Source organism: Ursus americanus, chromosome 20 (assembly GCF_024610735.1).
Source record: "Ursus americanus isolate L20-20 chromosome 20, mUrsAme1.1.p, whole genome shotgun sequence".
NCBI lineage: Eukaryota > Metazoa > Chordata > Mammalia > Carnivora > Ursidae > Ursus > Ursus americanus.
Genome location: NC_142146.1, coordinates 22,538,432 through 22,564,947, shown reverse-complemented (window position 1 = coordinate 22,564,947; position 26,516 = coordinate 22,538,432). Strand labels below are relative to the sequence as shown.

General features: G+C 36.9%; 2 long non-coding RNA genes across 2 annotated transcripts in view; one reads left to right on the top strand and one right to left on the bottom strand.

The window, feature by feature from the left end:
* The window catches only part of LOC123788336 (uncharacterized), a 603,154-nt gene that overhangs the window by 554,493 nt on the left and 22,145 nt on the right, over window positions 1-26,516 (top strand). The window lies entirely within an intron of this gene.
* LOC123788335 (uncharacterized) overlaps window positions 22,457-26,516 on the bottom strand; it is a 144,691-nt gene continuing 140,631 nt past the window's right edge. Inside the window, exon 5 of the long non-coding RNA XR_006778473.2 lies at window positions 22,457-25,316. This is a non-coding gene — a long non-coding RNA (uncharacterized LOC123788335). The remainder of the gene's footprint in view (window positions 25,317-26,516) is intronic.

Genomic DNA, 26,516 nt, shown 5'->3' with positions numbered 1-26,516 from the left:
TTAAATCACAGCTGTTTTTATGTGCCCCTGGGCAGATGAATCTGCTCATAGTCCCCTAGTACTATCCCTCTCCACTGCAGGTTGCAGCATTGGGAGTGGGGGTTTCCCTTCATTCTGTCTCTCTAGCCATTCTCTCTGTGGTTTCTCTATCTTTATTATGCAGAAACTGTTTTGTCAGCCCTCAGTTCTTCAGGAGGAATTGCTCTGTAAATAGGTATAGATTTGGTATGTTCATGAGGAGGTGAGCTCAGGGTCTTCCTATGTCACCATCTTGGACTGGAACGCTCCTCTTTAACTTTGTTTTTAAGCCCGTGCTTCTAAAAAATTTCCCTCCGTTTCTAGAAGCTGCACCCCCAGCTGCTCAACATGAGACTACTGTTTTCCAAGCCACAATTACGGGCTTGCCACTGACCGAAAAAGTATTTACTATGCCCCTTGAACCTGAGTTGACTTTCTTTTAGCTTCTATTATGGAGTGTCTTTGGCACTGTGCTACCCTACCCACATAGACTGGTCACAGGAGGCCTAGCCTTTGGGTCTCATCAGACATGAGAAGCTAAGTCACTTATAAGGCTATGAGAATAGGCTGGCTGAGTGCTTGACTGCAGGCTTGACGGGGTTTCTGACTGGCCTCATGTTTTCAGCTCCCTCTGACTTAAGCAGACAGCTTTATTGCAAAGGATGCACTCTCCAATATAAAGCAGCATTCATCAAAAGCACTTCCTCATTCCTCTTACACTTACTGGAATTCTCTGTAAGGATTTCCAACTAAGTTCTCAAAGTTAGCTTTTAAGAGCAGGCCTCCTAAAACCAGTTATAAAAACTGACAATGCTTCACCAAAATCCTAGGCAAAATAATTAAAATATTTCTCCTTTGATTTCTGCTCAATAGAATGTAAGACTGGAATTAGAAAAGCAAATAAAGATATACTTTTGGCTCTGAAACAGGTATCTGGCTCTAAATGTATCCACCAACATTAAATCCAGGGGTTGATAACAGTGCCTTAATCTAGTACTTTGCCAGAGCTTTCATTGTAATCTTGTGGAAAAATTAACGTAGATGTCTGTGTCTGTTCAATTCTTGCCCGCACTGATTATTGGATGTTTACTCACTCCCTGCCCAGGGACGATGAGCTACCTGGTGAAACCTCCCAAACCTAGACTGGGGTTTTGCAAAGTCTTTTTGTCTCCATAGAATGTGTTAAATGAGTGAACTTGGCCCACAGCGAAAGATACACGCCAGGTGTGCGGCCCCCTTATTTAAACTTCACCTGATATTGATAGTTGGTTTCTGCTTTGATTTCCAATGACCTCTTCAGTTTTCCATCAGGATGGCATCTGAGCTCAAGTACAGTCACATGAGCTCCTCTCTCCCTTGTCTTCTCTTTATTCTCTGCCGGTTCTTTCCCCCGCCCTGGATCTAGACCGTGGTGGATCTAGCCTATGCTTTGGTCTGTCTCGCATCAGTACAGATAAGTTCATCTTTTAAAAGACTCTGACACTCAGCTTGATTGTGGGAAACACAGCCAATATGTTTAGCACTGCTGAAAACATGACCCTGAATTGCATTCAAATTAGTTATGGATCTCTTCTGTGCCTTTTTTGGGGGGTGGGTTCAGACTCCTCCATCTGCTCTTCCCCAACCTCTAAGAAACAGATCTTAACATTTTGCATGGCTTGAACAGCATAATGTAAAATAAAATAAAACCAAGAATTCAATTCCACCATGAAAAATAGAGGATCCTGGTTTGAGTGGCCCTAGGAGGAATGATAATAATTTTAAGTAATCCTAAAGTAATACAATTTTTCTGACTTCAGGAAAGAAGAACTGTGTTTCTTTCTTTCTTTCTTTTTCTTTTCTTTTTTTTCATTTTTTGTCTACATGAGTCATTTATAGAAAAAACAAGCTTTTTAAAGAAAGGGAATGTGGCCAAAAAACCACTTTGGTACTTCATCCTGCATCTTGCCCTCCAATTGCTCAAGAGGTAGCTGCTGGTGAGGACAAGGCTGCTTTCTCCCCACAGGCCAGTTAGAACCCCAAATATTAGAGCTAAGGAATGCGTTTTCCTCCATGTATTGGCAATGAACTTCCCATCATGAAGAAAGGCATAATTTTACTTTATAGTTTTTAGTGTTCCGGTCACTGAATCCATCTGGTTAGAATAAAACCAGAGGGAAGGGAGAGAATGAAAAAGACAGTTTTTTGTTTTTTTGTTTTTCTTTAAGAGTTTTTAGCTGGTGTGATTCCCATGGTTTCCAGGCTGTTTTGAATGAAAACCAACCTTCCAGCTAACTCATATGGGTGCAGTATCGATCAACAAAAGAGCTCATGAAACAGTTAGTTGGAGACTGAGTGAAAAAGAATGTGACAAGTTTCCCACAGATTCCTTCTCCAATGGATAATGAGCATTAGCTCACTGAGAAGCTACAAGCATTTAAGGGAGCCGCTCAAACAGTGCCTGTCCAAGGAGTTCACAAGAATTCCCCCTATAGCCAAGGGCTCCCTGTTGTGAGCATGAAAGGTTTTTGACCATGTCATTTCAATTTGTCCCACAAAACATGTCTCAAAGAGAAAGAGAAGTGTTTACTCCATGGACGCTAGTTGTTGGCCCAGATCTGGGGTTTTTTCCCCCTTTTTTATATTCTTTCTTCTTTCCTTTCCTTTCCTTTTCTTTCTTTTCTTTCTTCTTTCCTTCTTTCTTTCTTTTCTTTCTTTTTCTAGCAAGGTTTCCTGAAGCTTTATTTCTGCTCTGCAAAGTGTCTTCTGTATTATGGCAGGACACAAAATAACAGTTGAAGAAAGAGAGTAATAAGAAATAATAATACATCACCTTGGAGGAAGTCATATTCTCAAGTCTCTTATTACTTCTGTATTCAGGTTGCAATTGCTGATTCATCTACTTGTACGTACCTCAGAGTAAGTTGAATAGAAGCTAGTAGGCCAAATCATAGAAGTATTTTGTAGGGCTGCTAACAAAGAAGAGGTAAGCTCAAGCTTTGATGCTTCCTGCAAAGTTAACTTGTCAGCTACTCTACTGCTGACAGATCAAAAGTCTAATTGGTCTCCCTAAGCAAATGGTGATTTGTGATTTTTTAATAAATTTAATTTTAGCAGCCGGTAGGCCTTATATTTAGGCAAAAATTAAAATAATTGGTTGAGAAATGGTGTTCTTAAAAATAACAATCATGATCATTGCAAAGAAATGTTCTGGTACTCTAAGTAGAAATACACTTTTTAAAAAAAAAAAATGTAGAATCTAAAATGGAGAACTGATTCCACTCCTACATGTTTCTGATTTCATTCTCTTTGCTAAATTTGGTCCCCATTGCAAATGCTTGACCTCAAGGAAATTACGTAGTCCTCTATATCTCTGTGTCTTGATCTGTCGAAGGGGCTGATAATGGTACCTACCTCATTGAGTTGTTAAGATTCTAAATGAGATACTGTGGTAGGTCCATGGTAAGCTCCAGCTACAATAGCCTGGTGAAATATAACTTCAGAAGAATTCCAGAAAATACGTTTTCTATGTGCCAGGCACTGTTCTAAATGCTTCATTTAGATTAATTCATGTAATGATGCTAACCACTCTGTATATTAGCCTACTTTGCAGATAAAGAAAATGAGGCACAGAGAGGCCAAGTAACCTGCAGAGTCTCACACAGTTGGGAAATGTCAGTGCCAGGGTTCAAACCCAGATAGACTGACTTCAGATCCAATGAAGGTATTCTGCTCTTTGGTGAAACACCACTTCACAAGTTTATCTGCTTCTACTGTTGCGCTCTCTGTCTCTCTCTCTTTCACTTTCTTTTCTTTAATTCACACTACCGCTAGCATGAGATTTCTTAAAAGAACCTGATCCTATTGTTCATTTGCTTGGAACCCTTCAAAGACTTTTTATCACTTGAGTATATTTGACAGAATCTTTCACTCTTCCATCCATGTCTGAGTCTCTAGACTTATTTGCTGAAGCTCCGACCTTGTATTTTATAATCTTCTGCATATATATGTCTTTATACTCTACCAAGCACTTAGCATGCAATTTAACACTCTGTATATTGGAAGAACATCTCCACTGTCTCTGGAATATATTTCACCTAATCCGTGTATCATCTTATTTACCTAAGAAACTGATTTATTCTTCAAAACCTGGCTCTGCTTTTGCCTTTCCCATGATACTGTCTCTTCCCAAAACACTTTTTTATTCCATTTCCTTTACTACTTGTTAGATTGCATTTTACAAAGACATTTACAGCAGTATCTACCACCATATACAATTCTGAATTTTGACATTGCCACTGCTCCATCTATTGATGGACACTTGGTTATTCCCATATCTTGGCTATTATAAATAGTGCTGCAAGAAACATAGAAATGCATATATATTTTTGAATTAGTGGGTTTTTTGTTTTCCTTGGTTAAACGCTCAGTAGTGGAATTACTGGATCATATGGTATTTCTATTTTTTTAATTTTTTGAAAAACATCTATACCATTTTCCATAGTGACTACACAAACATACATTCCCACCAACAGTGCCCAAGAGTTCCCTTTTCTTCTCATTCTTGCCAACACTTGTTAATTCTTTTTGATTTTAGCCATCCTGACAGGTGAAAGGTGGTATCTCATTGTGATTTTGATTGGCATTTCTGTGATATTAAGTGATGTTGAGCATCTTTTCATGTATCTGTTGGCCATCTGGGTCTTCTTTAGAAGAATGTCTATTCAGGTCCTTTGCTCATTTTTAATTATTATTATTATTATTTGGTGTTGAGTTGTATAACTTTATATATTTTATATTTGTATATAACTTTAATATACAAATATATATATTATATAATTTGTATTTGTAATATACTTGTATATTAACCCCTATGGGATATAGGATTTGTAAATATCTTCTCCCATTCAGTAAGTTGCCTTTTCATTTTGTTGATGGTTGCCTTCACCGTACAAACATTTTTCTTTTTTTCTTTTTTTGTACTCTCAAGAGTTTATTTTTATTTTTATTTCCCTTGCTTAGGGAGATAAATCTAGAGAAATGTTGCTACGGCCAATGTCAGAGACTATTGCCTTTGTTTTCTTCTAGGAGTTTTATAGTTTCAGGTCTCATATTTAGGTTTTTCATCTGTTCTGAGTTTATTTTTGTGTTAAGTGTTAGAAAGTGGTCCAGTTTCATTCCTCTGCATGTAGCTCTTCAGTTTTCCCAGCATTACTTATTGAAAAGATTGTCTTTTCCCATTATATATTCTTGCCTCCTTTGTTGTAGATTAACTGACCATGTAAGCATGGTTTTATTTCTGGGCTCTCTGTCCTGTTCTACTGATATGTGTCTGTTTTTGTGCCATTACTATATTGTTCTGATTACTATAGCTTTGTAGTATTGTTTAAAACCTGGGATTGTGATATCTGTAGCTTTGTTCTTCTTTCTCAAAATTGCTTTGTCTACTCAGGGCCCTTTGGGTTTTATACACATTTTGGTACTATTCTACGTCTGTGAGAAATACTGTTGATATTTTGAAAGAGATTTCATTGAATCTGTAGATTGTCTTGGATGGTAAGAAAACATTAACAATACTAATCTTCCAATTCATGAGCATGATATACCCTTCCATTTATTCGTGTCATCTTCAATTTTTTTCTCACCAGTGTTACAGTTTTCACAATGCAAGTCTTTCCCCTCTTTGGTTAAATTTATTCCTAAATATTGCTTTTGGTGTAATTGTAAATGCAATTGTATTATTAATTTCTCTTTCTGCTACTTCATTATTAGTGTACAGAAACACAACAGCTTTCTGTGTATTAATTTTGTATACTGCAACTTTACTGAGTTCATTTATTATTTGTAATAGTGTTTTGATGGAGTTTTAAAGATTTTCTAGATATATAGAGACTAGAGACTATCATGTCATCTGAAAATACAGTTTTATTTTTCCTTACCAAGTTGGATGTCTTTTTTTTTTCTTGTCTGATTAATCTGACTAGGACTTACAGTAATATGTTGAATAAAAGTACTGAGAAGGAATATCCTCGCTTGTTCCTGATATTAGAGAGGAGGCTTTCAGCTTTTTATCATTGAGTATGATGGTAGCTGTGGATTTGTCATATATGGCCCTTATTATGTGGAGGTGTGTTCTCTTTATACCTACTTTGTTGAATTTTTTTTGTGAATGGATGTTGAATTTTGCCAAATGCTTTATCTGCATTTGAAGTGATCATATAGTTTTTATTCTTCATCTTGTTACTGTGTTGTACCACATTGACTGATTTGTGGTTATTGAATTATCCTTGCATCTCTGGGATAAATCCCACTTGATCATGGTGAATACTCCTTTTAACGCATTGCTGAATTTAGTTTGCTAATATTTTGTTAAGGATTTTTGCATCTATATTCATCAAGGATATTGTTTTGTCATTTTCTTCTCCATCTTTTTTTTTTTTTTTTTTTGGTATTATCTGGTTTTGTTTTCAGGGTAATGAATTTGGAAGCTTTCTTTCCGTTTCAATTTTCTGAACTGTTTGATAAGAAATATTAACTGTTTATTTGTTAGAATTCACCTGTGAAGTCCTCTGGTCCTGGACTTCTGTTTGTTGGGAGTTTTCTTAATTATTGATACAATTTCATAAATAGTAATTAGTCTTGATTCAGATTTTCTATTTCTTCCTGATTCAGTCTTATAAAATTTTATATTTCTAGGGGTTTATTATTTTATTTTCTTTTAGATTTCCAATTTGTTGGCATGTAATTTTTTTTAATGATTTTTTATTATATTATGTTAGTCACCATACAGTACATCCCCGGTTTCCGATGCAAAGCTCGATGATTCATTAGTTGCATATAACACCCAGTGCACCATGCAATACGTGCCCTCCTTACTACCCATCACCGGTCTATCCCATTCCCCCCCCTCCCCTCTGAGGCCCTCAGTTTGTTTCTCATAGTCCATAGTCTCTCATGTTTCATTCCCCCTTCTGATTACCCCCCCCTTTCTTTATCCCTTTCTTCCCCTACCGATCATCCTACTTCTTATGTTCCATAGATGAGAGAAATCATATGATAGTTGTCTTTCTCTGCTTGACTTATTTCACTTAGCATTATCTCCTCCAGTGCCGTCCATGTTGCAGCAAATGTTGAGAACTCGTTCTTTCTGATAGCTGAGTAATATTCCATTGTATATATGGACCACAACTTCTTAATCCAGTTATCTGTTGACGGGCATCTCGGCTCCTTCCACAATTTAGCTATTGTGGACATTGCTGCTATGAACATTGGGGTGCATATGGCCCTTCTCTTCACTATGTCTGTATCTTTGGGTTAAACACCCAGTAGTGCAATGGCTGGATCATAGGGTAGCTCAATTTTAAACTTTTTAAGGGACCTCCACACTGTTTTCCAGAGTGGCTGTACCAACTTGCATTCCCACCAACAGTGTAGGAGGGATCCCCTTTCTCCACATCCTCTCCAACAATTGTTGTTTCTTGCCTTGTCTATTTTTGCCATTCTAATTGGCGTAAGGTGGTATCTTAGTGTGGTTTTGATTTGAATTTCCCTGATGGCTAATGATTTTGAACATTTTTTCATGTGTCTGTTAGCCATTTGTATGTCTTCATTGGAAAAGTGTCTGTTCATATCTTCTGCCCATTTTTTGATTTGTTTGTTTCTCGTGTATTGAGTTTGAGAAGTTCTTTGTAGATCTTGGATACCAGTCCTTTATCTGTAGTGTCATTTGCAAATATATTCTCCCATTCCGTGGGCTGCCTCTTAGTTTTTTTGACTGTTTCCTTGGCTGTGCAGAAGCTTTTTATCTTGATGAAGTCCCTTAAGTTCATTTTATCTTTTGTTTCTCTTGCCTTTGGGGATGTGTCATGGAAAAGGTTGCTTTGGCCGATGTCGTAGAGGTTGCTGCCTATGTTCTCCTCTAGAATTTTGATGGATTCCTCTCTCACATCGAGGTCTTTCATCCATTTGGAGTTTATTTTTGTGTATGGTGTGAGAGAGTGGTCAAGTTTCATTCTTTTGCATGTAGCTGTCCAATTTTCCCAGCACCATTTATTGAAGAGACTGTCTTTTTTCCACCGGATGTTATAAAATTTTATATTTCTAGGGGTTTATTATTTTTTTATTTTCTTTTAGATTTCCAATTTGTTGGCATGTAATTTTTTATACTAGTGTCATAATCCTTTGTATTTTGTGTCAGTTGTTAATTTTATTTGATTTTTTCCTCTCTTTTTTTCTATTTGTTTTTATGCCAGTACTATGCTATTTTGATTATTATGGCTTTATAGCGTGACTTGAAATTAAGAAGTTTTATACCTCCTGCTTTGTGTTTCTTTCTCAGGATTTCTTTGGCTATTTGTGGTCTTTTGCAGTTCCATATAAGTTTAGGATTTTTTTTCTACTTCTGTAAAAAAGTGCCATTGAACTTTTGATAGGGATTGCATTGAAATTGTAGATGGCTTTTGGCAGTATGGAAGTTTTAACCATACTGATTGTTCCAATCCATGAACATAAGATACCTTTACAATTATTTGTGTTTTCTTTGATTTTTTTTTCATGAGTATCTGTAGTTTTCAGAGTAGAAATCTTTCACTTACTATGTTATGTTTAAGCCTAACAAAATTTGTAGGTAACATTTCAAAAAGATGTGAAATTAGAGCAATTTAAAAATGTAGTTAATCTACTTATAGGAATGCAAAACATGCAATCAAAGGGTTTTTTAATGCAAAAAAACTTAAATGTATTTTTAAATTTCTTAAAATTACGAAGACAAAGCACTAGCTTGTTTTTATTTATAGCATATTCCATAGTCCTTTGTAATCTCTCCCTAACCCAAAAATAAAACTGTCCAAAACCAAAGGTCCTGAAAAAATCATGGTTTAACAGTACGCTCAACTTGTTTTAAAGCAAAACGAAGCCTAAAGTGAAAAAATATAAAGGAACCAGAATAAGGGAACTCTGTAAGCCCAATAATATCCAAGGACATTAATAAAAAGAAGAAAATGTATATATGGAATAGTAATTTCTTCAGCCCAATATAAATGGAGGCAAATTGCTACTGAAAGATGAAATAATTATGCCAATTTAAAAAAAAGATTTTATTTATACATGTGAGAGAGAAAGAGCACGTACAAGGGATGGGGCAAAGAGAGAGGGAGAGGCAGACTCTTCGCTGAGCATGGAGTTCAGTGCAGGGCCCAATCCTAGGTCCTGGAGATGATGACCTGAGCTGAAGTCAGACACTTAACCGACTGAGCCACCCAGATACCCCTGCCAATTTTTTGAAGACTGTAGATCTGGAGCCTTTTGTGTCCTGCCAATAAAATTTTCAAGCCCTTACTTGTTTATTTCTGTTTTAGATACTATTGTGAATGGGATTATTTTCTTTATTTCTTTTTCAGATAATTCATTCTTAATGTATAGAAATGCTACAGACTTTTGTACATTAATTTTGTACTTTGCAACTTTGCTGAATTCTCTGTTTAGATCTAACAGTTTTTTGGTTAAATCTTTAGAATTTTCTCTATATGGAATCATCTAACCTGCAAATAGAGACAAATTTACTTCTCCCTTGTGAATTCTGATGCCTTTTATTTCTCACTTGATTCCTTTAGCTAAACTTCCATTACTATATTGAATAGGAGTTTTGAGAGTGGCCACTATTGTCTAATTCTTAATCTCAGAGAAATGATACCAACTCTGAGCTTTTCATGTGTGGCTCTTATTATGTTCAGATATGTTCCTTCTGTGCCTAATTTGTTAAGTGTTTTTCTCAAGAACCAATGTTGAATTTTGTTAAATGCTTTTTCTGTATCCACTGAGATAATTATATGATTCTTTTCTTTCATTTTATTAATGTATGTCAAAGTGATTCATAAGCACATGTTGAACCATCTTTGGATCTCAGGGATAAATGCCACTTGATTATGGTGAAAGATTCTTTTGAATTTGGTTTGGTAGTATTTTACTGAAAAAAATTTTGCACCTATATTTATCATGGATATTGGCCTGTAGTTTTCTAGTAGTTTCCTTATCTGACTTTTGTGTCAGGATAATATTAGCTTCACAAAATGAGCTTGGGAGTGCTCTCTCCTCTTTGATTTTTGGAAAAGTTCGAGAAAGATTGGTGTAAATTATTTAAATGATTGATAAAATTCATCAGTAAAGCCACCAGGTTCTGGGCTTTTATTCATTGAGAGAATTTTTTTTTTTTTTTTTTTTTTTTTTTTTTTTTAGAGAGAGTGTGTGCAAATGAGGAGGGTGCAGCGGGAGAGAGAATCTTGAGCAGGGAGCCTGACAGGGGGCTCAATCTCATAACTCTGAGATCATGACCTGAGCCAAAATTAAGAGTCAGACACTTGGGGTGCCTAAGTGGCTCTCAGTGGGGAGTCTGCTCAAGGATTTTCTCTCTCCCTCTGCCCTTCCCCCTGCTCACACATATACTCTCTCTCTCTCTGAAATAAATCTTTTTCTTTTTTTTTTTTTTAAGACACTTAACTGAGCCACCCAGGTGCCCCTTTGTTGAGAGGTTTTTGATTACTGACACAAAGTCTTTACTAGTAATGGGCTATTCAGTCTATTTCTTTTTTGTATGTTTCTAAGGTTTTTTTGTAATTTGTCTAAGTTGTCTAGTTTGTTGGCATTTAATTGTTCAATATAACCTCTCAAGACTTTTTGTATTTCTGTAATATAAGGCGTAATGCTTCCTTTTTCATAATTCATGTGGTTATTTTCTCTCTTTTCTTTGGTTAATACAACTAAAGGTTATCAGTTTTGTTTATCTTTTCAAAGAACCAACTCAGTTTGGTTAATCTTTTCTATTGTTTTCCTGTTCTCCATTTATTTCTGCTTTAATCTTTATTATTTTCTTCCTTCTGCTATCTTTGGAGACTCAGTTTATTCTTCTTTGGCTGGTTCCTTAAGACTAGAATTAGATTGTTTATTCAGGATCCTTCTTACTAATGTAGGCATTTACGGTTATAAACTTTCCTCTTAGACTTTTTTTTTTTTTTTTTGCTACATCCCATAATTCTGGTATATGTGTTTTCATTTTTATTTGTCTCAAGAAACTATTTTAGTTCCCCTTCAATTTCTTCTTGATCTATTGGTTATTCAGGATAATGTTGCTTAATTTCTACGTCTTCATGAATTTCAGTTTTTTTTTTCTTGTTATTGATTTCTAGTTTTGTGCCATTGTGGTCAGAGAGGATACTTGATATGAATTCAGTCTACCTGAATTTGCTGACTTGCTTTGAGGCCTAACATATGATCTCTCCTAGAAAATGTCCCATGGGCACGTGAGAGGAATGTGCATTCTCCTTTGTCACATAGAATGTTCTGTATAGGTTAGATTCATTGGGTCTACAGTGTTGTTTAAATCTGCTGTTTACCTATTGATTCTCTGTGTTTAAGATCTATCCATTATTTGGGTGCCTGGGTGGCCCAGTCAGTTAAGCATCTGCCTTTGGCTCAGGTCACGGTCCCAGAGTCCTGGGATTGAGCCCCACATCAGGCTCCCTGCTGGTGTGGGGCTTCTCCCTCTCCTGCCTCTCCCTCTCCTGCCTCTCCCTCTCCTGCTTCTCCCTCTCTTGCTTCTCCCTCTCCTGCTCCTCCTGTTTGTGCTCTGTCAAATAAATAAGTAAAATCTTAAAAAATATATATTTCCATTATTGAGAGTGAGATATGAAAATCCTAAATATTCTTATATTGTTGTTTATTTCTCCTTTTAGTACTGTTAGCGTCTACTTTACATACTTAGGTGCTCTGTTGTTGGATGCATAAATATTTACAATCGTTATAGCTTCTTAGTATGTTGACCCCCTTTATCATTATAAATGACCTTTGTCTCTTTTTGCCATTTTTAGTTTAAAGTCTGTTTTGTTTAAGGCAAGTAGAGTAGGCTACCCTTGATTCTTTTGCTAAACTACTGTAAGAGAATTATTCTGCACTCTTTGCCTGACAATTTATAGACGCTCATTTAAGAACAAATATTACAGCGTTATTAGTTCCTTTGGTGGTATCAGATTTACCTGATTTTTCATGATTCCTGATTCCTTACGTTGTCACTTTCACATTTTAGTTAAGCGGTCTTCTCTTCCAGACTTCACAAAATTTCTTTGGCAGACACAGTTTTTCACCAGTCAGTTCAGTTTTGATTTCTGGATGTGTCTGCTGGCAGTGTTCTGGGGCAGGTGGGAACTTCTATTAGGTTCTGTTTGGGGCAAGGCAACTATTTATGCTCTTGGTCAGGAAAGGGGGTGTTTTTGTGTGCCAGTGACGGATAACGACTGGATAGGACTGCTGGCTTGTTTCCCTGCCCAACTGAGGCTACAAGATGGGCTTCTCAGCTGCCTAAATTCTCTGGTCAGGCTTACTAAATGATTATTACCAAGTATTATACTTAGCTGTAATCGATGCTATGAATTAGCTTCTGCCCTGGCAGGGCAGCAGGATAAGACCCAGGACCTCCACAGCTCATTATTTGGGGACCCAAATCAGACAAGAGTATGCACTGAGTGTCCTGGTCAGGTGAAAAAAACTAGTTTGGTTCTACAGACAAGAAAAGCCACAGGTTGTGCTCTCTGTTCTAGTGCCACTATAAACAGGGCTGTCATATGGGCTATGTAGCTCTAGGAAGGTTCCTTGATTGTGCAGGCTGAAGGCTGTATTCGACAATAAATAAGGCTATGACTTAGTTTCCCTGCCCAGGCATGGGGAGGGGGAAGCATCTCCAGGACCACTACCGCTTTTATTTCTGATCTTGACTCAAGCCAACACATGCTCACATTCCCTGGCTCAACAGGGACATGGCTTTGCTCTGGGGGTAATCAGTTTGCCCAGTCACCTCTCAGCTCAAGAGTTGCTGTGTTATGCAGCTCTGAGTATTCTCACCAGCCTTCCTTTTAGACACTTCACAGCAGGCATTGTGCCATTGTGATTCAGGCTCCTCACTTTCAGGTAACTCCCTAACTGCCTTTCTGGTTGGGAGAGAGGGTGGGAGCCATTTCCAAAGTGGGTGGAGCTATGACTCAGCTGCCCGGGTGTGGTGAGACCAGGCTCTAGGACCAGGAAAACTACTCATTTGGGGACTCAAATTAGGCAGAGCTGTATCCTGCCACATTCCTTGGTCAGAGTGTGCCTCTAAATTAGTTCCGCAGATAACAAAGACACTGTTGAGGACTACCACTTCGGCAATGCAGGTAGGAATTTGGTCTTCAGATCCAACTGCTTATTGTCTTTGCTTTTCCATCACAATCAGGGAACCCTATAAATTCCTTTGAAAGTCTTATGGGGTGAAACCAAGGTAGAGGCTCCCACAAAGCAATCCACAATGCCGGGGGTACCAGATGCGCTCTGTTATCCCACTGGAGGAATGGTAGTCTCAGGGGAGACGTCTCTGCATTGTGCTGCACTGGCCTGAGGGAGGGGCCGTGTGGTCAGTGAGCAGCTGTTCCTCTTACCTTTCTAACACAGTCTGTCTTGGTCTCTGTGATGTAGTAAGGTGTTTCAGCCTCCCTCCCTTCTTCTAGGATTCTTTCAGTAGTGTCTTGTCCATGAATAGCCCTTAGCTCTTCTAAAGAAGGGGAGCCACAGTAGAAACAACCTATATCAGTGTTTTGGTGATATTATTCTCTGCCTTTAATCTTCATTGAACATTGCTCCAGACTAATCTGGTCCTATTCCCACTGTTCTATTATTAGGAACTGACATGGTTCTCAAATGTCTACCCAACAATTTTCATTACTTCTATCAACCAAATTCCTTAGAAATAGGTCTTTAGGTAACTTTTTTAAGTTTTAATTTAAATTCCAGTAAATAAACATACCACATGATATTAATTTCAGATGTACAATGTAGTCGTTCAACATTTCCATACAACACCTGGTGCACATCACAACAAGTACACTCTTTAATCCCCATCATCCATTGAGCCCATCCCCCACTCCCTTCTGGTAACCATCAGTATGTTCTCTATAGTTAAAAGTCTGTTTCTTGGTTTGCCTCTCTCTCTTTTTTTATTTTTGCTCATTTGTTTTATTTCTTAAATTCCCCATATGAGTGAAGTCATCTGGTATTTGTCTTTCACCAACTACCTATTAGCATAAAGCTCTCTTGCCCCATCTGTGTCATTGCAAATGGCAAGATTTCATTTTTTTTATGGCTGAGTAATATAGTAACATTCCAACATATACCATACCTTCTTTATCCATTCATCAGTCAATGGACATAATTTGGCTGTTGTAGATAATGCTGCTATAAACATTGGGGTGCATGTATCCCATTGAATTAGTATTTTTGTATTCTTTGGGTAAATACTTAGTAGGGCAATTTCTGGATTGCAGGGTAGTTTTATTTTAAACTTTTTGAGGAACCGCCATACTGTTTTCCAGAATGGCTGCATCAGTTTTCATTCCCACCAATAATACAAGAGGCTTCACCTTTTTCCACAACCTCACCAACACCTGTTGTGTCTTGTGTTGTTGATTTTAGCCATTCTTATAGCTGTGAGGCGATATCTCATTGTAGTTTTGATTTGTATTTTCCTGATGATCAGAGATACTGAACATTTTTTCATGTGTCTGTTGGCTATCTTTGTCTTCTTTTGGAAAAATATCTCTACATGTCTTCTGTCCATGTTTTAACTGGTTATTTGTTTTGTGGGTGTCAATTTTATAAGTTCTTTATAGATTTTGGATACTAACCCTTTATCAGATATGTCATTTGCAAATATTTTTTCCCATTCTGAAGGTTACCTTTTTGATTGTTTCCTTTGCTGTTCATAAGCTTTTTATTTTGATGTAGTACCAATAGTTTATTTTTGCTTGTGTTTCCGTTGCTTCAGGAGACTCTAGAAAGAAGTAACAGCCAATGTCAAAGAAGTTACTCTCTGTATTGTCTTCTCACATTTTTATGGTTTCAAATCTCACATTTAGGTCATTAATCCATTTTGAGTTTATTTTTGTGTACAGTGTAAGAAAGTGGTCCAGTTTCCTTCTTTTGTGTGGTGCTGTCCACTTCTCCCAACACAATTTGTTGAAGAAACTTTTTCCCATAGGATATTCTTTCCTGCTTTGTCACAGATTAGTTGACCAAATAGTTGTGGGTTCATATCTGGATTTTCTATCCTCTTCCATTCACCTACGTGTCTATTTTTATGCCAGTACCATACTCTTTCAATTACTACAGCTTTGTAATATAACTTGAAGTCCAGATTGTATGATACCTCCAGTCTGCTTAGCTTTTCAAGGTTACATTGGCTATTTAGGGTCTTCTTTTGTGGTTCCATACAAATTTTAGGGTTGTTTATTCTAGTTCTTTGAAAAGAGTTGTGGTATATTGATGGGGATTGCAGTAAATGTATAGATCACTTTGGCTAGTATAGACTTTTAATAATATTTGTTCTTCCAATCCATAAGCATGGAATGTCCATTTCTTTGTGTCATCTTCAATTTCTTTCATCAGTGTTTTATAGTTTTCAGAGTATAGGTCTTTTACCTGTTTGGTTAGGTTTATTCCTAGGTACCTTACTGTTTTTGGTGCAGCTGTAAATGAGATTGATTCCTTAATTTCTCTTTATTTTGTTATGTTAGTCACCATACAGTACATCCCCAGTTTTTGATGCAATGTTCCATTAATTTCTCTTTCTGCTCCTTCATTATTTGTGTATAGAAATACAACAGATGTTTTTAAAGATTTTATTTTTAAGTAATCTCTATACCCAATGTGGGGCTCAAACTCACAACCCTGAGATCAAGAGTAGCATTCTCCACTGACTGAGCCAGCCAGGCACCCTGCAACAGAATTCTGCATGTTCATTTTGTATCTTGCAACTTTACTGAATTCATGTATCATTTCTAGCAGTATTTTGGTGGTCTTTTGGGTTTTCTATACAGGGTATCATGCCATCTAAGAATAATAAAATTTTACTTCTTTGCTGATTTGGATGCCTTTGATTTCTTTTTGTTGTCTGATTGTTGTGGCTAGTACTTCCAGTACTACATTAAATACAAGTGGTGAGAGTGGACATCACTGTCTTGTTCCTGACCATAGACTGTAGACCATGTGACTTTGTCAAATGCTTTTTCTGTATCTATTGAAATGATCTAAGGTCTTATCCTTTTACTAATATGATATATCATGTTGATTGATTTGCAAATATTGGATCAACCTTGCAACCCAGGAATAAACCCCACTTGATCACAATGAATGATTTTTTTAAATGTGTTGTTGGATTCAGTTTGCTAGTATTTGGTTGAAGATTTATGTATCTATGTTCATCAGGAATATTGGTCTGTAGTTCTCATTTTTTGTGTCATGTTTTCGGTTTTGTTATGAGGGTAATGCTGGTCTCATAAAACGAATTTGGAAGTTTTCCTTCCTTTTCTGTTTTTTGGAATAGATTTAGAAGAATAGGTATTAACCCTTCTTTAAATGTTTGGTAGAATTCACCTGTGAAGCTATCTGGCCCTGGACTTTGGTTTGTTGGGAGTTTTTTGATTAGTGATTCAATTTCTTCAGTGGTTATTGATCCATTCATGTTTTCTAGTTCTTCCTATTTAAGTTTTGGTAGTTTATATGTTTCTAGGAATTTATCCATTTTTTCCAAATTGTCCCACTTTGTTGGCATATAGTTTTTCATGATATTCTCTTATGATTTTTTGTATTTTTGTGGTGTTTGTTGTTATTTCTCATCTCTCATTTGTTATTTATTTGGGTCCTTTCTCTTCTCTTTTTGATAAATCAGGCTAGAGATTTATCAATTTTATTAATTTTTTCAAAGAATCCTCTTCTGGTTCCATTGATCTTTTCTACTGTTTTTTTAGTTTCTATGTCATTTCTTTCTTTTTTCTTCTCTTTTTAAAAACATTTTATTTATTTATTAGAAAGTGCATAAGCGGGGGTGGGGGGGAGGGACAGAGGGAGAAGGAGAAGCAAATTTCCCACTGAGCAGGGAGCCTGACGCGGGGCTTGATCCCAGGATTCTAAGACCATGACCTGAGCTGAAAGCAGATGCTAAACTGACTGATCCACCCAGGTGCCTCTAGGTCATTTATTTCTGCTCTAGTCTTTATAATTTCCTTCCTTCTGCTGGCTTTAGGCTTAACTTATTTGATTTTTTTCTAGCTCCTTTAGGTATAAGGTTAGGTTGGGTATTTGAGATTTTTCTTGCTACTTGAGGTAGGCCTGTATTGCTATATATTTCCCTTTTGTGACTACTTTTGCTGCATCCCAAAGGTTTTGGACTTTTTGTTTTCATTTTCATTTGTTTCTGTTTATTTTTCTACTTCTTCTTTGATTTCCTGACTGACCCATTCCTTGTTAAATAGCATGTTGTTTAACTTTGATTGATTGATTTGTATTCTTTCCATTTTTTTTTCATTGTTGACTTCTAGCACTGTGGTCAGAAAAGGTGCATGGTATGACTTCTATCTTCTTGGATTTGTTGAGGTCTGTTTTGTGGCGTGATATGTGATATATTCTGGATAATGTCCCATGTGCACTTGAATGTGTATTATGTTGTTTTGGGATGGAATGTTCTGAATGTATCTGTTAAGTCCATCTGGTCTAGTGTATCATTCAAAGCCATTGTTTCCTTGATTTTCTATTTAGATCTGTCCATTGATGTGAGTGGTTGTTAAATCCCCATCCTGTTATTGTATTATGGATTAGGTCCTTTATGTTTATTATTAGTTGTTTTATGTATTTGGGTGCTCCCATGTTGTATGCATAAATATTTACAATGTTATATCATCTTGTTGGATTGTCCCCTTTATTATTACATAGTTCCCTTCTTTGTCTTTGTTACAGTCTTTGTTTTAAAGTCTAGGTTCTCTGATATAAGTATTGAAACTCTTGACATCAATTTGCATGATAAATGTTTCTCCATCTCCTCACTTTCAATCTACAGGTATCTTTAGGTCTAACAAGAGTCTCTTGTAGAAAGCACATAGATGGTTCTTGGGTTGTTTTTTTTTTAATCCATTCTGATACCCTATGTCTTTTGATTGAAGCATCAGTCCATTCACACTCAATGTAATTATTGATAGATATGTATTTATTGCCATTTTATTACTTGTTTTCTCACTGCTTCTGGAGATTGCTCTGATCCTTTCTTGTCTTTGTCACTTTTGGGCTCTCCTTTGCACTCAGAGGCCCCTTTAATATTTTTTGCAAGGCTGGTTTAGTGGTCATAAATTTCTTTAGTTTTTGTTTTTCTGATAAACTTTCTCTCTCCTATTCTGAATGATTGCCTTGCTGGATAGTATTCTTGGCTACAGATTTTTCCTATTCAGCTCTTTGAATATATCATGCCACTCTCTTCTGGCTTGCCAAGTTTCTGTTGAAAATTTCCAGCTATGCTTGTGGGTTTTCCCTTGTAAGTTAAGAACTTCTTTTGTCTTGATGTTTTTAAGATTTTTTCTTTATCACTATAATTTGCAAATTTAATTACAATTTGTTTTGGTGTTGGCCTGCTTTTGTTGATTTTTAAGGTAGTTTTCTGTTCCTCCTGGATCTGGATGTCTGTTTCCTTCCCCAGATTAGGAGAGTTTTCAGCTATTATTTCTTCAAATAAATCTTCTGCCCCCCTTTCTCTCTCTTCTTCTCCTGGGACTCATATAATAGGAATGTTATTACATTTGATGGAATCACTGAGTTCCTAATGTCTGTTCTCGTGTTGCATAATTCCTTCTCTTTTGTTCAGCTTTATTGCTTTCCAGTACTTTGTTTTCCTTGTCATTAGTTTGTTCCTCTACTTCTTCCAGCCTGCTATTCGTTGCATCAAGTGTGATTCTAATCTTGTTTATTACACTCTTCATCTGTGATTGATTCTTTTTTAACTCTTATCTTGTGGTAAGGGTCTCATTGATGTCTTCTATTCTTTTCTCAAGCCCAGTGAGTATCCTTATGATCATTGCTTTAAATTCTCCATCAGGCATATTACTTACATCTCTGGTGTGTCCTTATCTTTTTCTTTCATTTGGGATTATTTCCTCCATCTTCACATTTTGTCTAAGTCTCTGCCTTCTTATCTGTGTTAGGAAAGCCTGTTATGTCTCCTGCTCCTGAAAGCAATAGCCTTATGGAAAGGTCATGTATTGCCCAGGGCCTGGCACTTCAGGGAGTATCTCTGGTGTGTGCTGTGTGCACTCTGCTTTTGTATTCTGGCTGCTCTGTCCTTCAGGCCAATCATCTGCAGAAACCCTCTTTGCCTGCTGTGGGCAGTGTTTGTCCCTGGCCTGAACGTGGTGAGTTTTAAATACGAGTGTTGTGGTCTACTTGTGAAATGAGACTTGTTACCATCTCCACTGCAACTGACGGCCCTGCAGAACTCTTTGGTCGGGAGACAGGTGTGGAAAAGGGCTTGTGCTTATCTTCTTGGGGAGGGTCCTGATGCCCTGAGACTGAGGCAAGCGTGACTGAGAAGGGCAGTTCCACCAGAGTGCAGGAGCGTGGGGCTTAGTGTAGGCAAGTTAGGCAGCCAGGGTTGGTGCTGTGCTGCTTCCCACCTGTGGCTCTGTGTTTATGGTGAGGGGCAGGGGAGAGAAATGGTACTAGCCAGCTCCTTTATTCCCAGAGAGGTATCTATCTCCATGAACACTTCCTCTCAGGGACACACTCTAATCTCCTCGTGTGTGCCCTAGGTGATCACTGTTTCCATGCTTTCTACCTGTGGGTTGTTTGCCTGCCTTCTCTCCAGGAGGAGTGCAGTGCTCTCTGGGCTCTATGCCAGCCAAGTCCACTGACCTTTAAAACTCTAGGCTATAATCCCCGCTGATTCCAAGAACTCAAAAATTTAGCCCCTTTCTTTTTCCAAGCCAATGGCTTTGGGGAAACATTCTCCTGTGTGTACTCCTCTCTTTCTCACCCTTCTCTGCAACTATGACTTCCTCCTGTCCGTAGCACTTATGATCCGTTTCTCCCCTAAACCACATATCTGCATTTCCTACCTTCTTTGATGTGGCATCTTCTCTCCCTTTAGTTGTGGAATTTTTTCTGCCAGTCTTCAGGTCTCTTTCTAGGGTATTTAGAATGATTTGATAATACCTACTTGTGTTCATGGGATGATGAGGCCCTAGGGTCCTCCTACTCCACTGCCATCTTCCCCTGGTCTCTGGGTACATTTAACTTAGACAAATTCTTCCCCAAATGCTTCTACCTTGTTAACACCAGTTTGCCCTTGCAATTGGCACAAAAACTGAACCAAACCTTCACACATTGGTTCATGTTTTTATCTACAATTGGCATACCTTCCTTTTTTTCTTCAGATATTCTTAATTTACCTGTGGTTTATACTCAGGTCAGCCATTATTTCCTTACTGTATCATTCCTTATGCTATCCTATAACTCCTTAAGTGTTCCGGGATTCAAGTTGGACAGAGACTAATGATAGAACCTATTAGTTTTCACTGAATAATATAGAACTTTGTATGTAATAGCAACTGGTTAATTGTTTTGTATGTAAATATATTGACTAAGTGCTGGGTTGCTATTTGGATCTTATGCCACTTTTAGAAAACACTGTAGTAAGTATTTTGTTAAACATGTAAAAGGTATTCAATTTTGGTTGGGTTGCTTAAAACAGAAGAATGACTTTGACAATTATATTTTCAGGAAATAGCCCAGTGTGTCAGATTGCTGTAGGTTATTTGAGGACAAATGGATGTTGTAGGAGAAAAAAAAAATTCACAAACTCAAATTACACTGTATAGATATTCAGCCCCCTACTTTCTATTAATGTTTCAAGAATGGTAAGGCAACATACATTCATAAAATTTGAAGTGTCCCAGATTTAGGTATTTGTGTATTTCCCTGGCTTAAAATTTTATTCAGAGAAGCCCAAATATAAATGAGCCAATGAGATGCCCACATGTAGTTCAGCTATTGTTTTAGATGTGAGTCATGTGCATTTGGTACAAGATGGAATATCATATGTCAAAGCATATGTCTGCCACTGTAGCCAACTGCAGATAACATATGCTTAGAAGTAAAATATTTGTGAGTCTTATTGCTTATCAAAAATTAATGAGAGCAACTGTGTGTATTTAAACTATTTTGGGTTTATAAACAGATCAGCAGGGTTAATTGTAGAAACTGTTTTTGCAAAACATTCAAGTATAGCTTTTTCAAGCTGTGATGTTTTCTTTATACATCTCCACTCTGAAACACACACCCACCAATCCCTCCCCACACAAGCTTACACATACCAACACATGTAGTATGGGGGTGGTTGACTATCGGAATCCCTATTAATAGATACTTTAGCTCAGAGTTTCTTTTCTCCACACTGTAGGAGCTTAATCATTAAAAGTTCACTTGTGGAAATATTCACACTTCCACAAAAAAAAAAAATCTGTAAATTTGAAATAGAAGCCATAAAAAAATACCGTATGTATATTTATGTAAATCTTCCTTATTTATAAAGTATATTCTCTTACATGGCCTTGGGCAATTTTAAAGTATCTGATGGCAGATGTTTTTATCTTTATTTTATGGATGAAAGAATTAAGGTTCCATTAGGTAAAGTCACTTTCATGGCTTGTTTAGATAGAGCCAGGCCTTGAACCCTTACCTGCTATCTCCACCTCCAGGGTAGTTTCCACTGCATGTAGTTGTTCAGCATCATTTGAGAATGATATCATATTAGTAACCAGCTGATGTTTTGATTACATGCCTGATTGGGTATCCAACATTGTCACCACCAGAATTGCTATTTGTCAATTTCAAGTTTGGTATAAGGAGGTTTGGTTGCACCATCAGAGCATGAGATGATGTCTCTGTTCCTTGGCAGACTAGCAATATAAGTAAACTTATTTTCCAAAGTGCTGACATTTCCTCTTTCTAAACAAACCTATCTGAAACCTGAGTACACAATATAACTTCATGGTGTATTTCAAAGTGGTAGGTGGTGACACTTCTCTGTAAATCTCTACATTCAGTCATCATCCAAAACTTGACAATTCTATTTCCATAATATCCATTATACCACCCTATCTTCTCTATCTCATCTACACTATCTTAATTCAGACCTCCATCACCTCTCTCCAGGATTCTTGCTAATGTCCTCTAACTGATCTTCTTGACTTCAGTATCTCCTTACCCAGTTCTACCTTGTGCACTGCCATGATAATTAGTGCAAATCTGATCACATCTCCTACAAATATCATTTATTCTCAAGAGTCTTCTGAGAAAAATTATATGTTTTTTCTAAATATGATATCAGGAACAATCAGCATTTTTCCATCTTACCAAAGTTTGTTTTGCTGCAGCATTGTTTCACGTGCATAATTTTATGTTTTAGGCTCTGCCTAACTCTTTAGACCACATACCTTGTTGACTGTAACACATAAAGGGGCCTAAGACATCATTGGCTATTTCATTTTTAGTCTAGAATAGCACTGTCCAAGCCATATACATAATTTTAAATGTTCTAGTAACTATATTAAACAAAATTTAAAATAAATTGATTTCGAATAGTATTTTATTAAACGTAATATGTCTAACATATTCCTATTTCAACATATAATCAATAAAAAATTAATGAAATCTTCTCTTTGTTAATACTATCTGAAATACAGTAAGTTTATTTTTTACTTAGAGCACATCTCAGTTCAAACTAACCACAACTCAAAAGCTCAATAACTATGTGTGTCTACTGGCTACCATATTTAACAGCACAAGGCTGACACTTCTTTCCTACCTGTTATTTCTCTCCTCACTTTTATGGCTGGACTTCTAGAACATGTCTGTCCTTGCTTGCTGGATGTAATCATTATTCAGTATCTTCAACTAGAGCGATCGGACTTTTGCCCGACTTTTACACTGAAATGATTCTTGCCGAAGTCCTTAACAACTTCTTTGTAGCCACATATACCAGTTCTCTCTCTTCAGCAGGAGTTCTGAATCAATTAAGGTCCAACCAGGAACACAAGAACATTGCCATGTGTTTCAAACGAAGATTTAATACAAGGAATCTATTACAAAGATGGAAGAATTAAAATAATCTCAAATATGTTCAGGGTATTAATTTTAAAAGAGGAAATAGAATGGCACAAAGTGAAGCTGGAAAATTATTCATGGAAAGATGATACAGAGTCTTGCAAGCCACGTTTACAGATGTGAGCATTTGAAGAGCTTAGGAAGCAAGAACAGAAAGCAAGTTAGTATAGGAAGTTACTACAGTAAACTAATAACCATCCCTACGGTAGGGTAAATAGAGCAGGAGGTAGTTCTTCCACAATTCAGGAACAAACTTGGAGCTGACACTGAGAGAAATGAATGCTGTTGTTATTAAAACTACTGGTTGGGAAACTTTGACATTGAGAAAGCCCACAGTTCCTGGCAGACATGATCACTACTGTTAGAGACATCTACTAGAAAGAGTGACAGAAAAATTCAGTAGCTTCTCCCTTCCTTACATCTTCCAATTTCCAGCAGACATCTCTCATTGCTTAAACTGAAGTGGATGTCATCTAATAAAGAACTCCGGGAAATGTAGTTTTGAGCAGTCCACTCGCCTGCAGTTCACAGCTGAGTGTACAGTATGGGAATGAGCTGAGTACAAACAGGTAAATGACAATCTGAACATTCTAGCAACACTCAGCATAGAAAATATTTTTCTCCATCTCTGAATACTCCCACTCAATCTCCTTACTAGGCTATTCTTTATTTTAAATATTAACACTAAATATTAATATTATTCAAAGTCTTTATACTAGGTCCCTTCTCTCTTCTAGGCCCACTTCTAGTGGATGATTTCATATACTCCCCCTGACACCAATTATGTTCTATATAATGATGATTCTCTAATCAGTTCCTCTATTTTTCCTGAACTTTGGATCCAAACCAAATAAACTACCCACTGGAGAACCTCACTTAGATATACCACGTGTATATAAAATTCAGAATGTTGAAAATAGAAGCCATTCTATCTCCTCTAAATAACTGTTTATCCTGCATCATAGTTACTATATCTTAACCAATGAATGATATCACATCATAATCCATGCAGAAACTTATCAAAGCTCTCTTTCATTCCTACATCTAATCAGCAAGCTATGTCTACTGGTGCTTACTAAAAATTACTGAAAGTTGCCCCTATTCAGAACCCACTGATGTTTTCCTAGTTCAAGTTATCTCTCACTTGGATTACTGCATCAGTCTCCTAGTTGGTCTCACTGGGTTCAATATATTTTCCGCACGGCAGTTTAGGTGATCGTCTTAATACGCAGATCTGATCGCATCATTTTTCTGCCTACAACTCCAACTGGACCTGTAAGATCTTCTCTGCTTACATTTCTAGCCACATTCCATGCCATTTCCTTCCCTTTTGGGATGTCACCACTTTGATAAAACTGAATTAATTCCCTTTCTTGTTATCTCTTATTTCTTGACCTTGAGGCTTGCTATTTCTTTTGGGTGGCACTTTCCCTACTTTCCTTTGCTTCACTCCTCACTCTGCTCTTTAAGTGAATACTCCTACTTATACTCTAGATCTCAGAATTACATTTCTTTATCCAAGAAGGTGACCCTGGTACCTTCACATCTCAATCCATCATAAGAGATAGCACTGTCTATCTTAAGTATTTGCTCTCATCATTCCCCTCTAAAATGTAAGCTCTTGCCAGTTTTCTTTCTCTTCTTGTACAATATGTGGTACTGAGTAGATGTTTATTATTCTTAAATAAATGAATAGATAAATGGTTGGAGACATGGATGACTTCCCTAGCATCCTGTAATATCTTCGCTCTTTTCACTCTGATAGATTATTTCAACTCAGGTTGCTCATTATATTTTAGTCCATCCTATCTTCTTGGACATAGCACATGAATTGTAAAGCGGCATATTCAATCAAGTCTTTTTCTTTTCAGTATTCCTTTTCTGAGTAATCAATAGAGAGACAGAATAAAAGACCAATAGGGGATTTATAACTTTTTTGATAATTGTATCTCCCAATGTGTGGTTCTTGGTTTCCTTAATATTACTGATGACCAGAAGATTTCATTCACTTTTGCAGTTCTCACAGAGCCCAAGATTTGGTTAGTGTCCTGTACTTTACTGCTTGGTAAATGAAATAATCAGCGGATACATAATGAATGAAAATTTGTGTCCTAAGGAAAAATTCTTGGTATAAATTTTGCTCAAGAGTCACTTTCTTAAAGGAGAGAATACCAATATCAACATAAGAAAACAGGTCATTGGGTTTGGGAGTTGTTGAAATTGCTCCATGAGAGCATGAGGCTTATGCAATTGCCCTGAAAAACTAATGATTCTTTGCAAATGTTCATGAATTCAGCAACATTCACTTCTCATGCCTTGGATGCCTAAAAAAATTAACAAGAAAAAAAAAAAACACTGTGAGAGCTTTACTTTTAATATTTATGCCATTTTTTAAACTTGATTTAAGACTATTAACAGACACAAATAAGCATTCTTTAAGATGTCTCTCTCCCCATACAAGCATATAATTAGAAAGGGCCTTGAAAATTCTCTTGTTCAACCCACCTTCCAACACCATGACTTTATATAACAGATAAGCAAATTGGTGCCCAGAAAAGCCCAGTGACTTTCCTAAAGCCACCCAGTTCTTGTGAGGCTACTGGAGCTCCAACTTAAATTTCCCTGAATAAAAAAAAAAAAAGAGCAACAACTATCATACACTGAGAACTTGCTATGTATAATAGTCCTCCTTATCCACAGAACATACATTCCAAGACTCCCAATGGCTGCCTGAAGTTGCAAATAATAACAAACCCTATACAGTTTTTTCTATACATGCATAACTATGATAAAGTTTAATTTATAAATTAGACACAATAAGAGTAACAATAAAGTAGAACAATTATAACAATATACTATAGTAGAAGTTACATAAAGATAGTCTCTCTCTTTTTCTCCCTTTCAAAATATCTTTGTATACTGTCCTCACCCTTCTTGTGATGATGTGAGATAATAAAACGCCTACTGATGAAATGAAGTGAGGTGAATGACATAAGCAGTGTGATGCAGGATCAAGCCACTAATGATCTTCTGACAATAGTCAGAAGGAGGATCGTCTGCTTCCAGACCACAGATGACTTTAGGCAACTGTAGAAAACAAAACTACAAATAAGGGGGAGCCACTGTATTTGGAAATAGCTAAGCATTGTAACTTTGGGCCTCCTTTCAACAAATGTTATTGTTCCTACAAAGACCGACTTGAACCTAAATTTCTACCAAAATATATTGACATACGTGAGGTAGATGCTGAGCGCTACTTACAGTTATGAGATCGAAGTCAAAACAATAAACTAAGAACAGTGCCTAAAACTGATAGAACTACCTTGTCTTCTTACCCTTATAACTCCAAATTATAATGACACATTTCAAGATAATTTTATTTAGCCTTTTCCCTGAGTGCCTGCTGAGGAAAACGGGGGGGGGGGGGGGGGGACATTGATGGGAACCTTGAAAGCAGGCAGAAGAAAATTTGAAACAATATGAAAGAGGTGACCCAGGATAGTAAATTTGCAGATGGGTGTGCT